The 27,168-nt window shown below is 36.3% G+C and overlaps 1 protein-coding gene across 5 annotated transcripts in view; it reads left to right on the forward strand.

Annotated features, from left to right (window-relative positions):
* The window catches only part of LOC120437592, a 74,641-nt gene that overhangs the window by 45,682 nt on the left and 1,791 nt on the right, over positions 1 to 27,168 (forward strand). The gene's annotated exons all lie outside the window — the stretch shown is intronic.

The raw sequence follows: 27,168 nt of genomic DNA on the forward strand, positions 1-27,168 counted from the left end.
CTGCCAAGATTCATCTTGAACACTTCTCTTTCAACTGCTGCTGTGTCCACAGTGTTTGCTCTACAGCCATCATTTTACCCTCAAAACGAAGCCATCGTTGTTCTCTTTCCAACACTGTGTCTTTCAAAGCTCAGAGATGTAAAGTTTTTAAACTGTGTGGATCCAAGTGGAGGGATCACATTTTAGTCATTCAGTGATTCAAAGAATATGAACTTTTAATATTCATTCAGATGTTTTCTGACTCTAAATTTTCTTTTCTCATTACTTAGGTTTTTCTAATTTACATTTAAAACATTTTCAGCTATTTTCCAACTTCTTCTCTGTGCTTGTCAGCTTTTAGCAGTTCAGCACTTTTGTTTTCAGGTGAAAATTTCTGTATTTTTCATCTCATTCAACATTTTTAACTTAAAATTCAGCAATTAATTCTTTTCAGTGCGTATATTCAGATTCAAGCATTCACACTGCAGTTTCTTCAGAAAATGCACTTTCTAGTTATTATTATTATTATATTTTATTATATATTCCGTACGTTTTTTGTACTGTATCTCCTTCAAAACCGTTCAACTTAGAAAAACCATTCAAACACCGTTAGATTCCTCTTCTTTTGGACATGACTGCTTCTATTTTTCTCATTTTTAACATTTATATTTTTAATTTTATTCAACTTTTTTCAACAAAAATTTCCCATGTATTTCAATGGGGAGACCCTTCAAATCCTCATTCAACTTACTCATTTTTAAACTGTATCTATTTCCACATACGTTGACATAGAGCCACCATTCAAACTTTAAAACGAAGACAAGACATTCAACTATTCAACTTGTATTTATCTTTTCAATATCTTTTATACTTTTTCTTCAGTTCCAGTTTAAGTTTCATGATGTTTTTTCACCCGTTTCAGAGTTTATAATGGGTGTGTATGGGACGGAATGTTGGGGCTAGAGTGAGACAGCTCAACTGCTAGAGTGAGAGGAGCAAAAAAATTACTCTTAAAATCTTTTTTAAAACTGCTGCTGTGTCCGCTGCGTTTGCTCTACAGGTATGATTTTACCCTCAAAACGTAGCCATCGCTGTCCTCTTTCATCTAATGTGTTTATTATTGTCCTAGGTGTTATGGTTCTTTCATAAATGTGACCAATGTGCAGCCTCCTCCCTCCAACTCCTCCATAGACTCCAATGTTAAATTGGCTCAGAAACTTCCTTTGAAAATCAGAAGAGCAGGCTGTCTTTACACTGTCACCACGTCCATATAATAAACTCCACAGGCATGAAAACTGAGAATTAGGTAGACTAGACATTGCTGCCGCTCACGGTGAAAGAATTTTGTCAATACGACATGTACTTTTCATTTGGGAAGGATTTGTTTGGGGCTGACTTTTCTGTTCATTTTAAGCAGCAAAAGTGAGGTGCATGTCTGTGTGCGTGTGTATGGAGCCCCTGGCTCAGTCACTATAGCAACCAGGCTCACACCTGCCTGCCTAACGAGCTCTCTCTCACTCTGCCAAGATTCATCTTAAACACTTCTCTTTCAACAGCTGCTGTGTCCACAGTATTTGCTCTACAGCCATCATTTTACCCTCAAAATGAAGCCATCGTTCTTCTCTTTCCAACAGCGTGTCTTTCAAAGCTCAGAGATGTAAACCTTTAAAACTGTGTGGATCCAAGTGGAGTGATCATATTTTAGTCATTCAGTGATTCAAAGAATATGAACTTTTAATATTCATTCAGATGTTTTCTGACTCTAAATACTCTTTTCTCATTTTTTAGGTTTTTCTAATTTACATTTAAAACATTTTCAGCTGTTTTCTAACTTCTTCTCTGTGGATGTCAGCTTTTAGCAGTTCAGCTTTTTTGTTTTCAGGTGCAAATTTCTGTATTTTTCATCTCATTCAACATTTTTAACTTAAAATTCAGCAATTAATTCATTTCAGTGCATATATTCAGATTCAAGCATTCACACTGCAGTTTCTTCAGAAAATGCACTTTCTAGTCTTTATTATTAGTGTGAATGCTTGTAAAAGCATTCACAGTATTGTTCTTCTAATCTTTATTATTATTATATCATATTCCGTACGTTTTTTGGCATCTATCTCCTTCAAAACCGTTCAACTTAGAAAAACCATTCAAACACCGTTAGATTCCTCTTCTTTTGGACATGACTGCTTCTATTTTTCTCATTTATAACATTTATATTTTTAAAATTATTCAACTTTTTTCAACAAAAATTTCCCATGTATTTCAATGGGAAGACCCTTCAAAATCTCCTTCAACTTACTCATTTTTAAACTCTTATTACTTCCATATACGTTGACATAGAGCCACCATTCAAACTTTAAAATGAAGACAAGACATTCAACTATTCAACTTGTATTTATCTTTTCAATATCTGTTATACTTTTTCTTCAGTTCCAGTTTAAGTTTCATGATGATTTTACAGCCGTTTCAGAGGTTATAATGGGTGTGTATGGGACGGAATGTTGGGGCTAGAGTGAGACAGCTCAACTGCCAGAGTGAGAGGAGCAAAAAAATTAATCTTAAAATCTTTTTTAAAACTGCTGCTGTGTCCGCAGCGTTTGCTCTACAGGTATGATTTTACCCTCAAAACGTAGCCATCGCTGTCCTCTTTCATCCAATGTGTTTACTATTGTACTAGGTGTTATGGTTCTTTCATAAATGTCACCAAAGCACAGCCTCCTCCCTCCAACTCCTCCATAGACTCTAATGTTAAAATGGCTCAGAAGGTTCGTTTGAAAATCAGAAGAGCATGGTGTTTTTACACTGTCACCACGTCCATATAATAAACTCCACAGGCATGAAAACTGAGAATTAGGTAGACTGGACATTGCTGCCGCTCACGGTGAAAGAATTTCGTCAATAGGACCTGTACTTTTCATTTGGGAGCAATTTGTTTCGACCTGACTTTTCTGTTCATTTTAAGCAGCAAAAGTGAGGTGCATGTCTGTGTGCGTGTGTACTGAGCCATTGGGTGCAGTTACTATAGCAACCAGGCTCACACCTGCCTGCCTAACGAGCTCTGTCTCTCACTGTGCCAAGATTCATCTTAAACACTTCTCTTTCAACTGCTGCTGTGTCCACAGTGTTTGGTCTACAGCCATCATTTTACCCTCAAAACGAAGCCATCGTTCTTCTCTTTCCAACAGCATGTCTTTCAAAGCTCAGAGATGTAAACCTTTAAAAGTGTGTGGTTCCAAGTGGAGGGATTACACTTTAGTCATTCAGTGATTCAAAGAATATGAACTTTTAATATTCATTCAGATGTTTTCTGACTCTAAATTTTCTGTTCTCATTTCTTAGGTTTTCCAAATTTTAATTTAAAACTTTTCAGCTATTTTCCAACTTCTTCTGTGTGAACATCAGCTTTCAAAAGTTCTGCACTTTTGTTTTCAGGTTAAAACTCTGTATTTTCCAGCTCATTCAACATTTTTATTTTTAACTTAAAATTCAGCAATTAATTCATTTCAGTGCATACATTCAGATTCAAGCATTCACACTGCAGTTTCTTCAGAAAATGCACTTTCTAGTTATTATATTTTATTCTTCCGTACGTTTTTTGTACTGTATCTCCTTCAAAACCGTTCAACTTAGAAAAACCATTCAAACACCATTAGATTCCTCTTCTTTTGGACATGACTGCTTCTATTTTTCTCATTTCTAACATTTATATTTTTAATTTTATTCAACTTTTTTCAACAAAAAATTCCCATGTATTTCAATGGGGAGACCCTTCAAATCCTCATTCAACTTACTCATTTTCAAACTGTATCTACTTCAACATACGTTGACATAGAGCCACCATTCAAACTTTAAAACGAAGACAAAACATTCAACTATTCAACTTGTATTTATCTTTTCAATATCTGTTATACTTTTTCTTCAGTTCCAGTTTAAGTTTCATGATGTTTTTTCAGCCGTTTCAGCGTTTATAATGGGTGTGTATGGGACGGAATGTTGGGGCTAGAGTGAGACAGCTCAACTGCTAGAGTGAGAGGAGCGAAAAAATTAATCTTAAAATCTTTTTTAAAACTGCTGCTGTGTCCGCAGCGTTTCGTCTACAGGTATGATTTTACCCTCAAAACGTAGCCATCGCTGTCCTCTTTCATCCAATGTGTTTACTATTGTGCTAGGTGTTATGGTTCTTTCATAAATGTCACCAAAGCACAGCCTCCTCCCTCCAGCTCCTCCATAGACTCCAATGTTAAAATGGCTCAGAAAGTTCGTTTGAAAATCAGAAGAGCAGGCTGTCTTTACACTGTCACCACGTCCATATAATAAACTCCACAGGCATGAAAACTGAGAATTAGGTAGACTAGACATTGCTGCCGCTCACGGTGAAAGAATTTTGTCAATACGACTTATACTTTTCATTTGGGAGCGATTTGTTTCGGCCTGACTTTTCTGTTCATTTTAAGCAGCAAAAGTGAGGTGCATGTCTGCGTGTGTATGGGGCCATTGGGTGCAGTCACTATAGCAACCAGGCTCACACCTGCCTGCCTAACGAGCTCTGTCCCTCACTCTGCCAAGATTCATCTTAAACACTTCTCTTTCAACTGCTGCTGTGTCCACAGTGTTTGCCCTACAGCCATCATTTTACCCTCAAAACGTCGCCATCGTTCTTCTCTTTCCAACAGCATGTCTTTCAAAGCTCAGAAATATAAACTTTTTAAACTGTGTGGATCCAAGTGGAGGGATCACATTTCAGTCATTCAGTGATTCAAAGAATATGAACTTTTAATATTCATTCAGATGTTTTCTGACTCTAAATAGTCTTTTCTCATTTTTTAGGTTTTTCTAATTTACATTTAAAACATTTTCAGCTGTTTTCTAACTTCTTCTCTCTGTGGATGTCAGCTTTTAGCAGTTCAGCTTTTTTGTTTTCAGGTGCAAATTTCTCTATTTTTCATCTCATTCAACATTTTTAACTTAAAATTCAGCAATTAATTCATTTCAGCGCATATATTCAGATTCAAGCATTCACACTGCAGTTTCTTCAGAAAATGCACTTTCTAGTTATTAGTGTGAATGCTTGTAAAAGCATTCACAGTATTGTTCTTCTAATCTTTATTATTATTATATTTTATTATATATTCCGTACGTTTTTTGTACTGTATCTCCTTCAAAACCGTTCAACTTAGAAAAACCATTCAAACACCATTAGATTCCTCTTCTTTGGGACATGACTGCTTCTACTTTTCTCATTTATAACATTTATATTTTTAAAATTATTCAACTTTTTCAACAAAATTTCCCATGTATTTCAATGGGGAGACCCTTCAAATCCTCATTCAACTTACTCATTTTCAAACTGTATCTACTTCAACATACGTTGACATAGAGCCACCATTCAAACTTTAAAACGAAGACAAGACATTCAACTATTCAACTTGTATTTATCTTTTCAATATCTGTTATACTTTTCTTCAGTTCCAGTTTAAGTTTCATGATGTTTTTTCAGCTGTTTCAGAGTTTATAATGGGTGTGTATGGGACGGAATGTTGGGGCTAGAGTGAGACAGCTGAACTGCTAGAGTGAGAGGAGCAAAAAAATAAATCTTAAAATCTTTTTTAAAACTGCTGCTGTGTCCACGGTGTTTGGTCTACAGGTATGATTTTACCCTCAAAACGTAGCCATCGCTGTCCTCTTTCATCCAATGTGTTTACTATTGTACTAGGTGTTATGGTTCTTTCATAAATGTCACCAAAGCACAGACTCCTCCCTCCAACTCCTCCATAGACTCCAATGTTAAAATTGCTCAGAGAGTTCCTTTGAAAATCAGAAGAGCAGGCTGTCTTTACACTGTCACCACGTCCATATAATAAACTCCACAGGCATGAAAACTGAGAATTAGGTAGACTAGACATTGCTGCCGCTCACGGTGAAAGAATTTTGTCAATACGACCTGTACTTTTCATTTGGGAAGGATTTGTTTGGGGCTGACTTTTCTGTTCATTTTAAGCAGCAAAAGTGAGGTGCATGTCTGTGTGCGTGTGTATGGAGCCAATGGCTCAGTCACTATAGCAACCAGGCTCACACCTGCCTGCCTAACGAGCTCTCTCTCACTCTGCCAAGATTCATCTTGAACACTTCTCTTTCAACAGCTGCTGTGTCCACAGTGTTTGCTCTACAGCCATCATTTTACCCTCAAAACGAAGCCATCGTTCTTCTCTTTCCAACAGCATGTCTTTCAAAGCTCAGAGATGTAAAGCTTTAAAACTGTGTGGATCCAAGTGGAGGGATCATATTTTAGTCATTCAGTGATTCAAAGAATATGAACTTTTAATATTCATTCAGATGTTTTCTGACTCTAAATAGTCTTTTCTCATTACTCAGGTTTTTCTAATTTACATTTAAAACATTTTCAGCTATTTTCCAACTTCTTCTCTGTGCTTGTCAGCTTTTAGCAGTTCAGCACTTTTGTTTTCAGGTGAAAATTTCTATATTTTTCATCTCATTCAACATTTTCAACTTAAAATTCAGCAATTAATTCTTTTCAGTGCATATATTCAGATTCAAGCATTCACACTGCAGTTTCTTCAGAAAATGCACTTTCTAGTTAGTGTGAATGCTTGTAAAAGCATTCACAGTATTGTTCTTCTAATCTTTATTATTAGTGTGAATGCTTGTAAAAGCATTCACAGTATTGTTCTTCTAATCTTTATTATTATTAGTGTGAATGCTTGTAAAAGCATTCACAGTATTGTTCTTCTAATCTTTATTATTATATCATATTCCGTACGTTTTTTGGCATCTATCTACTTCAAAACCGCTCAACTTAGAAAAACCATTCAAACACCGTTAGATTCCTCTTCTTTTGGACATGACTGCTTCTATTTTTCTCATTTATAACATTTATATTTTTAAAATTATTCAACTTTTTTCAACAAAAATTTCCCATGTATTTCAATGGGGAGTCCCTTCAAATTCTCCTTCAACTTACTCCTCTTTAAACTGTATCTACTTCCACATACATTGACATAGAGCCACCATTCAAACTTTAAAACGAAGACAAGACATTCAACTATTCAACTTGTATTTATCTTTTCAATATCTATTATACTTTTTCTTCAGTTCCAGTTTAAGTTTCATGAGGTTTTTTCACCCGTTTCAGAGTTTATAATGGGTGTGTATGGGACGGAATGTTGGGGCTAGAGTGAGACAGCTCAACTGCTAGAGTGAGAGGAGCAAAAAAATTAATCTTAAAATATTTTTTAAAACTGCTGCTGTGTCCGCAGCGTTTGCTCTACAGGTATGATTTTACCCTCAAAACGTAGCCATCGCTGTCCTCTTTCATCCAATGTGTTTACTATTGTCCTAGGTGTTATGGTTCTTTCATAAATGTCACCCATGCACAGCCTCCTCCTCCAACTCCTCCATAGACTCTAATGTTAAAATGGCTCAGAAGGTTCGTTTGAAAACCAGAAGTACAGGCTGTCTTTACACTGTCACCACGTCCATATAATAAACTCCACAAGCATGAAAACTGAGAATTAGGTAGACTGGACATTGCTGTCGCTCACGGTGAAAGAATTTTGTCAATAGGACCTGTACTTTTCATTTGGGAGCGATTTGTTTCGACCTGACTTTTCTGTTCATTTTAAGCAGCAAAAGTGAGGTGCATGTCTGTGCGTGCGTGTGTATGGAGCCAGTGGGTGCAGTCACTATAGCAACCAGGCTCACACCTGCCTGCCTGCCTAACGAGCTCTCTCTCACTCTGCCAATATTCATCTTAAACACTTCTCTTTCAACTGCTGCTGTGTCCACAGTGTTTGCTCTACAGCCATCATTTTACCCTCAAAACGAAGCCATCGTTGTTCTCTTTCCAACAGCATGTCTTTCAAAGCTCAGAGATGTAAACCTTTAAAAGTGTGTGGATCCAAGTGGAGGGATTACACTTTAGTCATTCAGTGATTCAAAGAATATGAACTTTTAATATTCATTCAGATGTTTTCTGACTCTAAATTTTCTGTTCTCATTTCTTAGGTTTTCCAAATTTTAATTTAAAAAACTTTTCAGCTATTTTCCAACTTCTTTTGTGTGAACATCAGCTTTCAAAAGTTCTGCACTTTTGTTTTCAGGTTAAAAACTCTGTATTTTCCAGCTCATTCAACATTTTTATTTTTAACTTAATATTCAGCAATTAATTGATTTCAGTGCATACATTCAGATTCAAGCATTCACACTGCAGTTTCTTCAGAAAATGCACTTTCTAGTTATATTTTATTATATATTCCGACGCTTTTTTGTACTGTATCTCCTTCAAAACCGTTCAACTTAGAAAACCATTCAAACACCGTTAGATTCCTCTTCTTTTGGACATGACTGCTTCTATTTTTCTCATTTTAACATTTATATTTTTAATTTTATTCAACTTTTTCAACAAAAATTTCCCATGTATTTCAATGGGGAGACCCTTCAAATCCTCATTCAACTTACTCATTTTCAAACTGTATCTACTTCAACATAGGTTGACATAGAGCCACCATTCAAACTTTAAAACGAAGACAAGACATTCAACTATTCAACTTGTATTTATCTTTTCAATATCTGTTATACTTTTCTTCAGTTCCAGTTTAAGTTTCATGATGTTTTTTCAGCCGTTTCAGAGTTTATAATGGGTGTGTATGGGACGGAATGTTGGGGCTAGAGTGAGACAGCTGAACTGCTAGAGTGAGAGGAGCAAAAAATTAATCTGAAAATATTTTTAAAACTGCTGCTGTGTCCACGGTGTTTGCTCTACAGGTATGATTTTACCCTCAAAACGTAGCCATCGCTGTCCTCTTTCATCCAATGTGTTTACTATTGTACTAGGTGTTATGGTTCTTTCATAAATGTCACCAAAGCACAGCCTCCTCCCTCCAACTCCTCCATAGACTCTAATGTTAAAATGGCTCAGAAGGTTCGTTTGAAAATCAGAAGAGCATGGTGTTTTGACACTGTCACCACGTCCATATAATAAACTCCACAGGCATGAAAACTGAGAATTAGGTAGACTGGACATTGCTGCCGCTCACGGTGAAGGAATTTCGTCAATAGGACCTGTACTTTTCATTTGGGAACGATTTGTTTCGGCCTAACTTTTCAGTTCATTTTAAGCAGCAAAAGTGAGGTGCATGTCTGTGTGCGTGTGTATGGAGCCCCTGGCTCAGTCACTATAGCAACCAGGCTCACACCTGCCTGCCTAACGAGCTCTCTCTCACTCTGCCAAGATTCATCTTGAACACTTCTCTTTCAACAGCTGCTGTGTCCACAGTATTTGCCCTACAGCCATCATTTTACCCTCAAAATGAAGCCATCGTTCTTCTCTTTCCAACAGCGTGTCTTTCAAAGCTCAGAGATGTAAATCTTTAAAACTGTGTGGATCCAAGTGGAGTGATCATATTTTAGTCATTCAGTGATTCAAAGAATATGAACTTTTAATATTCATTCAGATGTTTTCTGACTCTAAATAGTCTTCTCATTTTTTAGGTTTTTCTAATTTACATTTAAAACATTTTTAGCTATTTTCCATCTTCTTCTCTGTGCTTGTCAGCTTTTAGCAGTTCAGCACTTTTGTTTTCAGGTGAAAATTTCTGTATTTTTCATCTCATTCAACATTTTTAACTTAAAATTCAGCAATTAATTCTTTTCAGTGCATATATTCAGATTCAAGCATTCACACTGCAGTTTCTTCAGAAAATGCACTTTCTAGTTCTATTTAGTGTGAATGCTTGTAAAAGCATTCACAGTATTGTTCTTCTAATCTTTATTATTCTATTTTATTATTATCTATTCCGTACGTTTTTTGTACTCCTACTCCTTCAAAACCGTTCAACTTAGAAAAACCATTCAAACACCGTTAGATTCCTCTTCTTTTGGACATGACTGCTTCTATTTTTCTCATTTTTAACATTTATATTTTTAATTTTATTCAACTTTTTTCACCAAAAATTTCCCATGTATTTCAATGGGGAGACCCTTCAAATCATCATTCAACTTACTCATTTTTAAACTCCTACTACTTCCACATACATTGACCTAGAGCCACCATTCAAACTTTAAAACGAAGCCAGGACATTCAACTATTCAACTTGTATTTATCTTTTCAATATCTGTTATACTTTTTCTTCAGTTCCAGTTTAAGTTTCATGATGTTTTTTCAGCCGTTTCAGAGTTTATAATGGGTGTGTATGGGACGGAATGTTGGGGCTAGAGTGAGACAGCTCAACTGCTAGAGTGAGAGGAGCAAAAAAATTAATCTTAATATCTTTTTTAAAACTGCTGCTGTGTCCGCGGCGTTTGCTCTACAGGTATGATTTTACCCTCAAAACGTAGCCATCGCTGTCCTCTTTCATCCAATGTGTTTACTATTGTACTAGGTGTTATGGTTCTTTCATAAATGTCACCAAAGCACAGCCTCCACCCTCCAACTCCTCCATAGACTGTAATGTTAAAATGGTTTAGAAGGTTCGTTTGAAAATCAGAAGAGCATGGTGTCTTTACACTGTCACCACGTCCATATAATAAACTCCACAGACATGAAAACTGAGAATTAGGTAGACTGGACATTGCTGCCGCTCACGGTGAAAGAATTTCGTCAATAGGACCTGTACTTTTCATTTGGGAGCGATTTGTTTCGACCTGACTTTTCTGTTCATTTTAAGCAGCAAAAGTGAGGTGCATGTCTGTGAGCGTGTGTATGGAGCCATTGGGTGCAGTCACTATAGCAACCAGGCTCACACCTGCCTGCCTAACGAGCTCTCTCCCTCACTCTGCCAAGATTCATCTTAAACACTTCTCTTTCAACTGCTGCTGTGTCCACAGTGTTTGCTCTCCAGCCATCATTTTACCCTCAAAATGTCGCCATCGTTGTTCTCTTTCCAACACCGTGTCTTTCAAAGCTCAGAGATGTAAACCTTTAAAACTGTGTGGATCCAAGTGGAGGGATTACACTTTAGTCATTCAGTGATTCAAAGAATATGAACTTTTAATATTCATTCAGATGTTTTCTGACTCTAAATTTTCTGTTCTCATTTCTTAGGTTTTCCAAATTTTAATTTAAAAACTTTTCAGCTATTTTCCAACTTCTTCTGTGTGAACATCAGCTTTCAAAAGTTCTGCACTTTTGTTTTCAGGTTAAAAACTCTGTATTTTCAGGCTCATTCAACATTTTTATTTTTAACTTAAAATTCAGCAAGTAATTCATTTCAGTGCATACATTCAGATTCAAGCATTCACACTGCAGTTTCTTCAGAAAATGCACTTTCTAGTTAGTGTGAATGCTTGTAAAAGCATTCACAGTATTGTTCTTCTAATCTTTATTATTATTATTATTATTATATTTTATTATATATTCCCGTGACGTTTTTGTAGTCTATCTCCTTCAAAACCGTTCAACTTAGAAAAACCATTCAAACACCGTTAGATTCCTCTTCTTTTGGACATGACTGCTTCTATTTTTCTCATTTTTAACATTTATATTTTTAATTTTATTCAACTTTTTTCAACAAAAATTTCCCATGTATTTCAATGGGAGACCCTTCAAATTCTCCTTCAACTTACTCATTTTCAAACTGTATCTGCTTCCATATACGTTGACATAGAGCCACCATTCAAACTTTAAAACGAAGACAAAACATTCAACTATTCAATTTGTATTTATCTTTTCAATATCTGTTATACTTTTCTTCAGTTCCAGTTTAAGTTTCATGATGTTTTTTCACCCATTTCAGAGTTTATAATGGGTGTGTATGGGGACGGAATGTTGGGGCTAGAGTGAGACAGCTCAACTGCTAGAGTGAGAGGAGCAAAAAAATTAATCTGAAAATATTTTTAAAACTGCTGCTGTGTCCACGGTGTTTGGTCTACAGGTATGATTTTTTACGCTCAAAACGTAGCCATCGCTGTCCTCTTTCATCCAATGTGTTTACTATTGTACTAGGTGTTATGGTTCTTTCATAAATGTCACCAAAGCACAGCCTCCTCCCTCCAACTCCTCCATAGACTCTAATGTTAAAATGGCTCAGAAGGTTCGTTTGAAAATCAGAAGAGCATGGTGTTTTTACACTGTCACCACGTCCATATAATAAACTCCACAGGCATGAAAACTGAGAATTAGGTAGACTGGACATTGCTGCCGCTCACGGTGAAAGAATTTCGTCAATAGGACCTGTACTTTTCATTTGGGAAGGATTTGTTTGGGGCTGACTTTTCTGTTCATTTTAAGCAGCAAAAGTGAGGTGCATGTCTGTGCGTGTGTATGGAGCCCTGGCTCAGTCACTATAGCAACCAGACTCACACCTGCCTGCCTAATGAGCTCTCTCTCTCTCACTGTGCCAAGATTCATCTTAAACACTTCTCTTTCAACTACTGCTGTGTCCACAGTGTTTGCTCTACAGACATCATTTTACCCTCAAAACGTCGCCATCGTTCTTCTCTTTCCAACACTGTGTCTTTCAAAGCTCAGAGATGTAAAGCTTTAAAACTGTGTGGATCCAAGTGGAGGGATCACATTTTAGTCATTCAGTCATTCAAAGAATATGAACTTTTAATATTCATTCAGATGTTTTCTGACTCTAAATTTTCTTTTCTCATTACTTAGGTTTTTCTAATTTACATTTAAAACATTTTCAGCTCTTTTCCAACTTCTTCCCTGTGCTTGTCAGCTTTTAGCAGTTCAGCACTTTTGTTTTCAGGTGCAAATTTCTGTATTTTCATCTCATTCAACATTTTTAACTTAAAATTCAGCAATTAATTCTTTTCAGTGCATATATTCAGATTCAAGCATTCACACTGCAGTTTCTTCAGAAAATGCACTTTCTAGTTATTATTATTATATTTTATTATATATTCCGACGTTTTTTTGTACTGTATCTCCTTCAAAACCGTTCAACTTAGAAAAACCATTCAAACACCGTTAGATTCCTCTTCTTTTGGACATGACTGCTTCTACTTTTCTCATTTATAACATTTATATTTTTAAAATTATTCAACTTTTTCAACAACAAAATTTCCCATGTATTTCAATGGAGAGACCCTTCAAATCCTCATTGAACTTACTCATTTTCAAACTGTATCTACTTCAACATACGTTGACATAGAGCCACCATTCAAACTTTAAAACGAAGACAAGACATTCAACTATTCAACTTGTATTTATCTTTTCAATATCTATTATACTTTTCTTCAGTTCCAGTTTAAGTTTCATGATGTTTTTTCAGCCGTTTCAGAGTTTATAATGGGTGTGTATGGGACGGAATGTTGGGGCTAGAGTGAGACAGCTCAACTGCTAGAGTGAGAGGAGCGAAAAAATTAATCTTAAAATCTTTTTAAAACTGCTGCTGTGTCCGCAGCGTTTGCTCTACAGGTATGATTTTACCCTCAAAACGTAGCCATCGCTGTCCTCTTTGATCCAATGTGTTTACTATTGTCCTAGGTGTTATGGTTCTTTCATAAATGTCACCAAAGCACAGACTCCTCCCTCCAACTCCTCCATAGACTCCAATGTTAAAATGGCTCAGAAAGTTCCTTTGAAAATCAGAAGAGCAGGCTGTCTTTACACTGTCACCACGTCCATATAATAAACTCCACAGGCATGAAAACTGAGAATTAGGTAGACTAGACATTGCTGCCGCTCACGGTGAAAGAATTTTGTCAATACGACATGTACTTTTCATTTGGGAAGGATTTGTTTTGGGCTGACTTTTCAGTTCATTTTAAGCAGCAAAAGTGAGGTGCATGTCTGTGTGCGTGTGTATGGAGCCCTGGCTCAGTCACTATAGCAACCAGGCTCACACCTGCCTGCCTAATGAGCTCTCTCTCACTCTGCCAAGATTCATCTTGAACACTTCTCTTTCAACAGCTGCTGTGTCCACAGTGTTTGCTCTACAGCCATCATTTTACCCTCAAAACGAAGCCATCGTTCTTCTCTTTCCAACAGCGTGTCTTTCCAAGCTCAGAGATGTAAACCTTTAAAACTGTGTGGATGCAAGTGGAGGGATCATATTTTAGTCATTCAGTGATTCAAAGAATATGAACTTTTAATATTTATTCAGATGTTTTCTGACTCTAAATGTTTTTTCTCATTTCTTATGTCTTTCTAATTTACATTTAAAACATTTTCAGCTCTTTTCCAACTTCTTCTCTGTGGATGTCAGCTTTTAGCAGTTCAGCACTTTTGTTTTAGGTGCAAATTTCTGTATTTTCCATCTCATTCAACATTTTTAACTTAAAATTCAGCAATTAATTCATTTCAGTGCATACATTCAGATTCAAGCATTCACACTGCAGTTTCTTCAGAAAATGCACTTTCTAGTTATTATTATTATTATATTTTATTATATATTCCGACGTTTTTTGTGTACTGTATCTCCTTCAAAACCGTTCAACTTAGAAAAACCATTCAAACACCGTTAGATTCCTCTTCTTTTGGACATGACTGCTTCTATTTTTCTCATTTTTAACATTTATATTTTTAATTTTATTCAACTTTTTCAACAAAAATTTCCCATGTATTTCAATGGGGAGACCCTTCAAATCCTCATTCAACTTACTCATTTTCAAACTGTATCTACTTCAACATAGGTTGACATAGAGCCACCATTCAAACTTTAAAACGAAGACAAGACATTCAACTATTCAACTTGTATTTATCTTTTCAATATCTGTTATACTTTTTCTTCAGTTCCAGTTTAAGTTTCATGATGTTTTTCAGCCGTTTCAGAGTTTATAATGGGTGTGTATGGGACGGAATGTTGGGGCTAGAGTGAGAAGGCTCAACTGCTAGAGTGAGAGGAGCAAAAAATTAATCTGAAAATATTTTTAAAACTGCTGCTGTGTCCACGGTGTTTGGTCTACAGGTATGATTTTACCCTCAAAACGTAGCCATCGCTGTCCTCTTTCATCCAATGTGTTTACTATTGTACTAGGTGTTATGGTTCTTTCATAAATGTCACCAAAGCACAGCCTCCTCCCTCCAACTCCTCCATAGACTCTAATGTTAAAATGGCTCAGAAGGTTCGTTTGAAAATCAGAAGAGCATGGTGTTTTTACACTGTCACCACGTCCATATAATAAACTCCACAGGCATGAAAACTGAGAATTAGGTAGACTGGACATTGCTGCCGCTCACGGTGAAGGAATTTCGTCAATAGGACCTGTACTTTTCATTTGGGAGCGATTTGTTTCGGCCTGACTTTTCTGTTCATTTTAAGCAGCAAAAGTGAGGTGCATGTCTGTGTGCGTGTGTATGGAGCCCCTGGCTCAGTCACTATAGCAACCAGGCTCACACCTGCCTGCCTAACGAGCTCTGTCTCTCACTGTGCCAAGATTCATCTTAAACACTTCTCTTTCAACTGCTGCTGTGTCCACAGTGTTTGCTCTACAGCCATCATTTTACCCTCAAAAAGAAGCCATCGTTCTTCTCTTTCCAACAGCGTGTCTTTCAAAGCTCAGAGATGTAAACCTTTAAAACTGTGTGGATCCAAGTGGAGTGATCATATTTTAGTCATTCAGTGATTCAAAGAATATGAACTTTTAATATTCATTCAGATGTTTTCTGACTCTAAATAGTCTTTTCTCATTACTTAGGTTTTTCTAATTTACATTTAAAACATTTTCAGCTCTTTTCCAACTTCTTCTGTGTGGATTTCAGCTTTTAGCAGTTCAGCACTTTTGTTTTCAGGTGAAAATTTCTGTATTTTTCATCTCATTCAACATTTTTAACTTAAAATTCAGCAATTAATTCTTTTCAGTGCATATATTCAGATTCAAGCATTCACACTGCAGTTTCTTCAGAAAATGCACTTTCTAGTTATATTTTATTATATATTCCGTACGTTTTTTGTACTGTATCTCCTTCAAAACCGTTCAACTTAGAAAAACCATTCAAACACCATTAGATTCCTCTTCTTTGGGACATGACTGCTTCTACTTTTCTCATTTATAACATTTATATTTTTAAAATTATTCAACTTTTTTCAACAAAAATTTCCCATGTATTTCAATGGGGAGACCCTTCAAATCCTCATTCAACTTACTCATTTTCAAACTGTATCTACTTCAACATACGTTGACATAGAGCCACCATTCAAACTTTAAAACGAAGACAAGACATTCAACTATTCAACTTGTATTTATCTTTTCAATATCTATTATACTTTTCTTCAGTTCCAGTTTAAGTTTCATGATGTTTTTCAGCCGTTTCAGAGTTTATAATGGGTGTGTATGGGACGGAATGTTGGGGCTAGAGTGAGACAGCTCAACTGCTAGAGTGAGAGGAGCAAAAAAATTAATCTGAAAATATTTTTTAAAACTGCTGCTGTGTCCACGGTGTTTGGTCTACAGGTCTGATTTTACCCTCAAAACGTAGCCATCGCTGTCCTCTTTCATCCAATGTGTTTACTATTGTACTAGGTGTTATGGTTCTTTCATAAATGTCACCAATGCACAGCCTCCTCCTCCAACTCCTCCATAGACTCTAATGTTAAAATGGCTCAGAAGGTTCGTTTGAAAACCAGAAGTACAGGCTGTCTTTACACTGTCACCACGTCCATATAATAAACTCCACAAGCATGAAAACTGAGAATTAGGTAGACTGGACATTGCTGTCGCTCACGGTGAAAGAATTTTGTCAATAGGACCTGTACTTTTCATTTGGGAGCGATTTGTTTCGACCTGACTTTTCTGTTCATTTTAAGCAGCAAAAGTGAGGTGCATGTCTGTGCGCGTGTGTATGGAGCCAGTGGGTGCAGTCACTATAGCAACCAGGCTCACACCTGCCTGCCTGCCTAACGAGCTCTCTCTCACTGTGCCAATATTCATCTTAAACACTTCTCTTTCAACTGCTGCTGTGTCCACAGTGTTTGCTGTACAGCCATCATTTTACCCTCAAAACGAAGCCATCGTTGTTCTCTTTCCAACAGCATGTCTTTCAAAGCTCATAGATACAAATGTTTTAAACTGTGTGCATCCAAGTGGAGGGATCACATTTTAGTCATTCAGTTATTCAAAGAATATGAACTTTTAATATTCATTCAGATGTTTTCTGACTCTAAATTTTCGTTTCTCATTTCTTAGGTTTTTCTAATTTTAATTTAAAAACTTTTCAGCTATTTTCCAACTTCTTCTGTGTGAACATCAGCTTATAAAAGTTCTGCACTTTTGTTTTCAGGTTAAAAACTCTGTATTTTCCAGCTCATTCAACATTTTTAACTTATAATTCAGCAATTAATTCATTTCAGTGCATACATTCAGATTCAAGCATTCACACTGCAGTTTCTTCAGAAAATGCACTTTCTAGTTATTAGTGTGAATGCTTGTAAAAGCATTCACAGTATTGTTGTTGTAATCTTTATTATTATTAGTGTGAATGCTTGTAAAAGCATTCACAGTATAGTTGTTGTAATCTTTATTATTATTATTATTATTATCTATTCCGTACGTTTTTTGTAGTCCTACTACTTCAAAACCGTTCAACTTAGAAAAACCATTCAAACACCGTTAGATTCCTCTTCTTTTGGACATGACTGCTTCTATTTTTCTCATTTTTAACATTTATATTTTTAATTTTATTCAACTTTTTCAACAAAATTTCCCATGTATTTCAATGGGGAGACCCTTCAAATCCTCATTCAACTTACTCATTTTTAAACTCCTACTACTTCCACATACGTTGACATAGAGCCACCATTCAAACTTTAAAACGAAGACAAAACATTCAACTATTCAACTTGTATTTATCTTTTCAATATCTGTTATACTTTTCTTCAGTTCCAGTTTAAGTTTCATGATGTTTTTCAGCCGTTTCAGCGTTTATAATGGGTGTGTATGGGACGGAATGTTGGGGCTAGAGTGAGACAGCTCAACTGCTAGAGTGAGAGGAGCGAAAAAATTAATCTTAAAATCTTTTTAAAACTGCTGCTGTGTCCGCAGCGTTTCGTCTACAGGTATGATTTTACCCTCAAAACGTAGCCATCGCTGTCCTCTTTCATCCAATGTGTTTACTATTGTGCTAGGTGTTATGGTTCTTTCATAAATGTCACCAAAGCACAGCCTCCTCCCTCCAGCTCCTCCATAGACTCCAATGTTAAAATGGCTCAGAAAGTTCGTTTGAAAATCAGAAGAGCAGGCTGTCTTTACACTGTCACCACGTCCATATAATAAACTCCACAGGCATGAAAACTGAGAATTAGGTAGACTAGACATTGCTGTCGCTCACGGTGAAAGAATTTTGTCAATACGACTTATACTTTTCATTTGGGAGCGATTTGTTTCGACCTGACTTTTCTGTTCATTTTAAGCAGCAAAAGTGAGGTGCATGTCTGCGTGTGTATGGGGCCATTGGGTGCAGTCACTATAGCAACCAGGCTCACACCTGCCTGCCTAACGAGCTCTGTCCCTCACTCTGCCAAGATTCATCTTAAACACTTCTCTTTCAACTGCTGCTGTGTCCACAGTGTTTGCCCTACAGCCATCATTTTACCCTCAAAAAGCGTCGCCATCGTTCTTCTCTTTCCAACAGCATGTCTTTCAAAGCTCAGAAATATAAACTTTTTAAACTGTGTGGATCCAAGTGGAGGGATCACATTTCAGTCATTCAGTGATTCAAAGAATATGAACTTTTAATATTCATTCAGATGTTTTCTGACTCTAAATAGTCTTTTCTCATTTTTTAGGTTTTTCTAATTTACATTTAAAACATTTTCAGCTGTTTTCTAACTTCTTCTCTGTGGATGTCAGCTTTTAGCAGTTCAGCTTTTTTGTTTTCTGGTGCAAATTTCTCTATTTTTCATCTCATTCAACATTTTTAACTTAAAATTCAGCAATTAATTCATTTCAGCGCATATATTCAGATTCAAGCATTCACACTGCAGTTTCTTCAGAAAATGCACTTTCTAGTTATTATATTTTATTATATATTCCGTACGTTTTTTGTACTGTATCTCCTTCAAAACCGTTCAACTTAGAAAAACCATTCAAACACCGTTAGATTCCTCTTCTTTAGGACATGACTGCTTCTACTTTTCTCATTTTTAACATTTATATTTTTAATTTTATTCAACTTTTTTCAACAAAAATTTCCCATGTATTTCAATGGGAGACCCTTCAAATCCTCATTCAACTTACTCATTTTCAAACTGTATCTACTTCAACATACGTTGACATAGAGCCACCATTCAAACTTTAAAACGAAGACAAGACATTCAACTATTCAACTTGTATTTATCTTTTCAATATCTATTATACTTTTTCTTCAGTTCCAGTTTAAGTTTCATGATGTTTTTTCAGCCGTTTCAGAGTTTATAATGGGTGTGTATGGGACGGAATGTTGGGGCTAGAGTGAGACAGCTCAACTGCTAGAGTGAGAGGAGCAAAAAATTAATCTGAAAATATTTTTAAAACTGCTGCTGTGTCCACGGTGTTTGGTCTACAGGTCTGATTTTACCCTCAAAACGTAGCCATCGCTGTCCTCTTTCATCCAATGTGTTTACTATTGTACTAGGTGTTATGGTTCTTTCATAAATGTCACCAATGCACAGCCTCCTCCTCCAACTCCTCCATAGACTCTAATGTTAAAATGGCTCAGAAGGTTCGTTTGAAAACCAGAAGTACAGGCTGTCTTTACACTGTCACCACGTCCATATAATAAACTCCACAAGCATGAAAACTGAGAATTAGGTAGACTGGACATTGCTGTCGCTCACGGTGAAAGAATTTTGTCAATAGGACCTGTACTTTTCATTTGGGAGCGATTTGTTTCGACCTGACTTTTCTGTTCATTTTAAGCAGCAAAAGTGAGGTGCATGTCTGTCTTGGCGTGTGTATGGAGCCAGTGGGTGCAGTCACTATAGCAACCAGGCTCACACCTGCCTGCCTGCCTAACGAGCTCTCTCTCACTGTGCCAATATTCATCTTAAACACTTCTCTTTCAACTGCTGCTGTGTCCACAGTGTTTGCTGTACAGCCATCATTTTACCCTCAAAACGAAGCCATCGTTGTTCTCTTTCCAACAGCATGTCTTTCAAAGCTCATAGATACAAATGTTTTAAACTGTGTGCATCCAAGTGGAGGGATCACATTTTAGTCATTCAGTTATTCAAAGAATATGAACTTTTAATATTCATTCAGATGTTTTCTGACTCTAAATTTTCGTTTCTCATTTCTTAGGTTTTTCTAATTTTAATTTAAAAACTTTTCAGCTATTTTCCAACTTCTTCTGTGTGAACATCAGCTTATAAAAGTTCTGCACTTTTGTTTTCAGGTTAAAAACTCTGTATTTTCCAGCTCATTCAACATTTTTAACTTATAATTCAGCAATTAATTCATTTCAGTGCATACATTCAGATTCAAGCATTCACACTGCAGTTTCTTCAGAAAATGCACTTTCTAGTTATTAGTGTGAATGCTTGTAAAAGCATTCACAGTATTGTTGTTGTAATCTTTATTATTATTAGTGTGAATGCTTGTAAAAGCATTCACAGTATAGTTGTTGTAATCTTTATTATTATTATTATTATTATTATTCTATTCCGCGTTTTTGTAGTCCTACTACTTCAAAACCGTTCAACTTAGAAAAACCATTCAAACACCGTTAGATTCCTCTTCTTTTGGACATGACTGCTTCTATTTTTCTCATTTTTAACATTTATATTTTTAATTTTATTCAACTTTTTTCAACAAAAATTTCCCATGTATTTCAATGGGGAGACCCTTCAAATCCTCATTCAACTTACTCATTTTTAAACTCCTACTACTTCCACATACGTTGACATAGATCCACCATTCAAACTTTAAAACGAAGACAAGACATTCAACTATTCAACTTGTATTTATCTTTTCAATATCTGTTATACTTTTCTTCAGTTCCAGTTTAAGTTTCATGATGTTTTTCAGCCATTTCAGAGTTTATAATGGGTGTGTATGGGACGGAATGTTGGAGGTTAGAGTGAGAGCTTCAACTGCCAGAGTGAGAGGAGCAAAAAAATTAATCTTAAAATATTTTTTAAAACTGCTGCTGTGTCCGCAGCGTTTGCTCTACCGGTCTGATTTTACCCTCAAAACGTAGCCATTGCTGTCCTCTTTCATCCAATGTGTTTACTATTGTGCTAGGTGTTATGGTTCTTTCATAAATGTCACCAAAGCACAGCCTCCTCCTCCAACTCCTCCATAGACTCTAATGTTAAAATGGCTCAGAAGGTTCGTTTGAAAATCAGAAGAGCATGGTGTTTTACACTGTCACCACGTCCATATAATAAACTCCACAGGCATGAAAACTGAGAATTAGGTAGACTAGACATTGCTGCCGCTCACGGTGAAAGAATTTCGTCAATAGGACCTGTACTTTTCATTTGGGAAGGATTTGTTTGGGGCTGACTTTTCTGTTCATTTTAAGCAGCAAAAGTGAGGTGCATGTCTCTGTGCGTGTGTATGGAGCCCCTGGCTCAGTCACTATAGCAACCAGGCTCACACCTGCCTGCCTAACGAGCTCTGTCTCTCACTGTGCCAAGATTCATCTTAAACACTTCTCTTTCAACAGCTGCTGTGTCCACAGTGTTTGCTCTACAGCCATCATTTTACCCTCAAAACGAAGCCATCGTTGTTCTCTTTCCAACAGCGTGTCTTTCAAAGCTCAGAGATGTAAACCTTTAAAACTGTGTGGATCCAAATGGAGGGATCATATTTTAGTCATTCAGTGATTCAAGGAATATGAACTTTTAATATTCATTCAGATGTTTTCTGACTCTAAATTTTCTGTTCTCATTTCTTAGGTTTTCCAAATTTTAATTTAAAAACTTTTCAGCTATTTTCCAACTTCTTTTGTGTGAACATCAGCTTTCAAAAGTTCTGCACTTTTGTTTTCAGGTTAAAAACTCTGTATTTTCCAGCTCATTCAACATTTTTATTTTTAACTTAAAATTCAGCAATTAATTCTTTTCAGTGCATACATTCAGATTCAAGCATTCACACTGCAGTTTCTTCAGAAAATGCACTTTCTAGTTATTATTATTATCTATTCCGTACGTTTTTTGTAGTCCTACTACTTCAAAACCGTTCAACTTAGAAAAACCATTCAAACACCGTTAGATTCCTCTTCTTTTGGACATGACTGCTTCTATTTTTCTCATTTTTAACATTTATATTTTTAATTTTATTCAACTTTTTTCAACAAAAATTTCCCATGTATTTCAATGGGGAGACCCTTCAAATCGTCATTCAACTTACTCATTTTCAAACTGTATCTACTTCAACATACGTTGACATAGAGCCACCATTCAAACTTTAAAACGAAGACAAGACATTCAACTATTCAACTTGTATTTATCTCTTCAATATCTGTTATACTTTTTCTTCAGTTCCAGTTTAAGTTTCATGATGATTTTTCAGCCGTTTCAGAGTTTATAATGGGTGTGTATGGGACGGAATGTTGGGGCTAGAGTGAGACAGCTGAACTGCTAGAGTGAGAGGAGCAAAAAAATTAATCTTAAAATATTTTTTAAAACTGCTGCTGTGTCCGCAGCGTTTGCTCTACAGGTATGATTTTACCCTCAAAACGTAGCCATCGCTGTCCTCTTTCATCCAATGTGTTTACTATTGTCCTAGGTGTTATGGTTCTTTCATAAATGTCACCCATGCACAGCCTCCTCCCTCCAACTCCTCCATAGACTCTAATGTTAAAATGGCTCAGAAGGTTCGTTTGAAAACCAGAAGTACAGGCTGTCTTTACACTGTCACCACGTCCATATAATAAACTCCACAAGCATGAAAACTGAGAATTAGGTAGACTGGACATTGCTGTCGCTCACGGTGAAAGAATTTTGTCAATAGGACCTGTACTTTTCATTTGGGAGCGATTTGTTTCGACCTGACTTTTCTGTTCATTTTAAGCAGCAAAAGTGAGGTGCATGTCTGTCTTGGCGTGTGTATGGAGCCAGTGGGTGCAGTCACTATAGCAACCAGGCTCACACCTGCCTGCCTGCCTAACGAGCTCTCTCTCACTCTGCCAATATTCATCTTAAACACTTCTCTTTCAACTGCTGCTGTGTCCACAGTGTTTGCTCTACAGCCATCATTTTACCCTCAAAACGAAGCCATCGTTGTTCTCTTTCCAACAGCATGTCTTTCAAAGCTCAGAGATGTAAACCTTTAAAAGTGTGTGGATCCAAGTGGAGGGATTACACTTTAGTCATTCAGTGATTCAAAGAATATGAACTTTTAATATTCATTCAGATGTTTTCTGACTCTAAATTTTCTGTTCTCATTTCTTAGGTTTTCCAAATTTTAATTTAAAAACTTTTCAGCTATTTTCCAACTTCTTTTGTGTGAACATCAGCTTTCAAAAGTTCTGCACTTTTGTTTTCAGGTTAAAAACTCTGTATTTTCCAGCTCATTCAACATTTTTATTTTTAACTTAATATTCAGCAATTAATTGATTTCAGTGCATACATTCAGATTCAAGCATTCACACTGCAGTTTCTTCAGAAAATGCACTTTCTAGTTATTAGTGTGAATGCTTGTAAAACCATTCACAGTATTGTTGTTGTAATCTTTATTCTATTTTATTATTATCTATTCCGTACGTTTTTTGTACTGTATCTCCTTCAAAACCGTTCAACTTCGAAAAACCATTCAAACACTGTTAGATTCCTCTTCTTTTGGACATGACTGCTTCTACTTTTCTCATTTATAACATTTATATTTTTAAAATTATTCAACTTTTTTCAACAAAAATTTCCCATGTATTTCAATGGGGAGACCCTTCAAATTCTCCTTCAACTTACTCCTCTTTAAACTGTATCTACTTCCACATACATTGACATAGATCCACCATTCAAACTTTAAAATGAAGACAAGACATTCAACTATTCAACTTGTATTTATCTTTTCAATATCTGTTATACTTTTTCTTCAGTTCCAGTTTAAGTTTCATGATGTTTTTTCAGCCGTTTCGGAGTTTATAATGGGTGTGTATGGGACGGAATGTTGGGGCTAGAGTGAGACAGCTCAACTGCTAGAGTGAGAGGAGCGAAAAAATTCATCTTAAAATCTTTTTTAAAACTGCTGCTGTGTCCGCAGCGTTTTCTCTACAGGTATGATTTTACCCTCAAAACGTAGCCATCGCTGTCCTCTTTCATCCAATGTGTTTACTATTGTACTAGGTGTTATGGTTCTTTCATAAATGTCACCAAAGCACAGACTCCTCCCTCCAACTCCTCCACAGACTCCAATGTTAAAATGGCTCAGAAACTTCCTTTGAAAATCAGAAGAGCAGGCTGTCTTTACACTGTCACCACGTCCATATAATAAACTCCACAGGCATGAAAACTGAGAATTAGGTAGACTAGACATTGCTGCCGCTCACAGTGAAAGAATTTTGTCAATATGACATGTACTTTTCATTTGGGAAGGATTTGTTTGGGGCTGACGTTTCTGTTCATTTTAAGCAGCAAAAGTGAGGTGCATGTCTGTGTGCGTGTGTATGGAGCCCCTGGCTCAGTCACTATAGCAACCAGGCTCACACCTGCCTGCCTAACGAGCTCTCTCTCACTCTGCCAAGATTCATCTTGAACACTTCTCTTTCAACAGCTGCTGTGTCCACAGTGTTGGCTCTACAGCCATCATTTTACCCTCAAAACGAAGCCATCATTCTTCTCTTTCCAACACTGTGTCTTTCAAAGCTCAGAGATGTAAACCTTTAAAACTGTGTGGATCCAAATGGAGGGATCATATTTTAGTCATTCAGTGATTCAAAGAATATGAACTTTTAATATTCATTCAGATGTTTTCTGACTCTAAATAGTCTTTCCTCATTACTCAGGTTTTTCTAATTTACAATTAAAACATTTTCAGCTATTTTCGAACTTCTTCTCTGTGCTTGTCAGCTTTTAGCAGTTCAGCACTTTTGTTTTCAGGTGAAAATTTCTGTATTTTTCATCCCATTCAACATTTTTAACTTAAAATTCAGCAATTAATTCTTTTCAGTGCATATATTCAGATTCAAGCATTCACACTGCAGTTTCTTCAGAAAATGCACTTTCTAGTTATTATATTTTATTATATATTCCGTACGTTTTTTGTAGTCTATCTCCTTCAAAACCGTTCAACTTAGAAAAACCATTCAAACACCATTAGATTCCTCTTCTTTTGGACACGACTGCTTCTATTTTTCTCATTTATAACATTTATATTTTTAAAATTATTCAACTTTTTTCAACAAAAATTTCCCATGTATTTCAATGGGGAGACCCTTCAAATCCTCATTCAACTTACTCATTTTCAAACTGTATCTACTTCAACATACGTTGACATAGAGCTACCATTCAAACTTTAAAACGAAGACAAGACATTCAACTATTCAACTTGTATTTATCTTTTCAATATCTGTTATACTTTTTCTTCAGTTCCAGTTTAAGTTTCATGATGTTTTTTCAGCCGTTTCAGAGTTTATAATGGGTGTGTATGGGACGGAATGTTGGGGCTAGAGTGAGACAGCTGAACTGCTAGAGTGAGAGGAGCAAAAAAATTAATCTTAAAATCTTTTTTAAAACTGCTGCTGTGTCCGCAGCGTTTGCTCTACAGGTATGATTTTACCCTCAAAACGTAGCCATCGCTGTCCTCTTTCATCCAATGTGTTTACTATTGTACTAGGTGTTATGGTTCTTTCATAAATGTCACCAAAGCACAGCCTCCTCCTCCAACTCCTCCATAGACTCTAATGTTAAAATGGCTCAGAAGGTTCGTTTGAAAATCAGAAGAGCATGGTGTTTTTACACTGTCACCACGTCCATATAATAAACTCCACAGGCATGAAAACTGAGAATTAGGTAGACTGGACATTGCTGCCGCTCACGGTGAAAAGAATTTCGTCAATAGGACCTGTACTTTTCATTTGGGAGCGATTTGTTTCGGCCTGACTTTTCTGTTCATTTTAAGCAGCAAAAGTGAGGTGCATGTCTGTGTGCGTGTGTACTGAGCCATTGGGTGCAGTTACTATAGCAACCAGGCTCACACCTGCCTGCCTAACGAGCTCTGTCTCTCACTGTGCCAAGATTCATCTTAAACACTTCTCTTTCAACTGCTGCTGTGTCCACAGTGTTTGCTCTACAGCCATCATTTTACCCTCAAAAAGAAGCCATCGTTCTTCTCTTTCCAACAGCATGTCTTTCAAAGCTCAGAGATGTAAACCTTTAAAAGTGTGTGGATCCAAGTGTAGGGATTACACTTTAGTCATTCAGTGATTCAAAGAATATGAACTTTTAATATTCATTCAGGTGTTTTCTGACTCTAAATTTTCTGTTCTCATTTCTTAGGTTTTCCAAATTTTAATTTAAAAACTTTTCAGCTATTTTCCAACTTCTTCTGTGTGAACATCAGCTTTCAAAAGTTCTGCACTTTTGTTTTCAGTTTAATAAATCTGCATTTTCCAGCTCATTCAACATTTTTATTTTTAACTCAAAATTCAGCAATTAATTCATTTCAGTGCATACATTCAGATTCAAGCATTCACACTGCAGTTTCTTCAGAAAATGCACTTTCTAGTTATTCAATGTTATTTTTGTGCAGGGAGAGCAAAAACATAAAAACTCCCTCTCAGCTTGTTCGTGGCCAAAAATGGCCACACCTTGTTTACGTTTACAAAATGCTATAAAACTAATATATATTTAAAATAAATTCCACTTTCATTGACTTAATTTTTTAAATTAGCATCAGTGCTGTTCATGAAAATCAAAATTTCATTCAAATTCAGAATTTTAACCCTTTAACTACCAGTTAGCTCACATAATCCTAAGAACTCATAAATGGAAAAAATCATAAAACCCCAATTTTTTCCCAAATAATACATGCAAACTGATTTATTTTCTAACCATGATGTAGGTTAGATGTATGTATGCAATAATTAAACCGATAAACACATTAATGAAACATGTATACTATTTGTTAATAATGAATACTTTTATTGGAGCTGGGTTTAAACCAAAGGTCTTTAGAAAACCAGAAAATGAGTTACCATGGTGATCTAACGAGCTGAGAGCCATTATTGTGACACTGTAAACTCTGACCTTCTACTTGTTACAACTCAAGAACAGTTCAGAGTTCAGTACTTGCTGTGATCCGTAGTGCTGCTGTCAGAGGTCTCAGGTTGTGACTGTGTCTGCTGAAGTATAGGTGGTAGACATG

This window comes from Oreochromis aureus, linkage group 3 (assembly GCF_013358895.1).
Source record: "Oreochromis aureus strain Israel breed Guangdong linkage group 3, ZZ_aureus, whole genome shotgun sequence".
In the NCBI taxonomy this organism is placed as follows: Eukaryota; Metazoa; Chordata; class Actinopteri; order Cichliformes; family Cichlidae; genus Oreochromis; species Oreochromis aureus.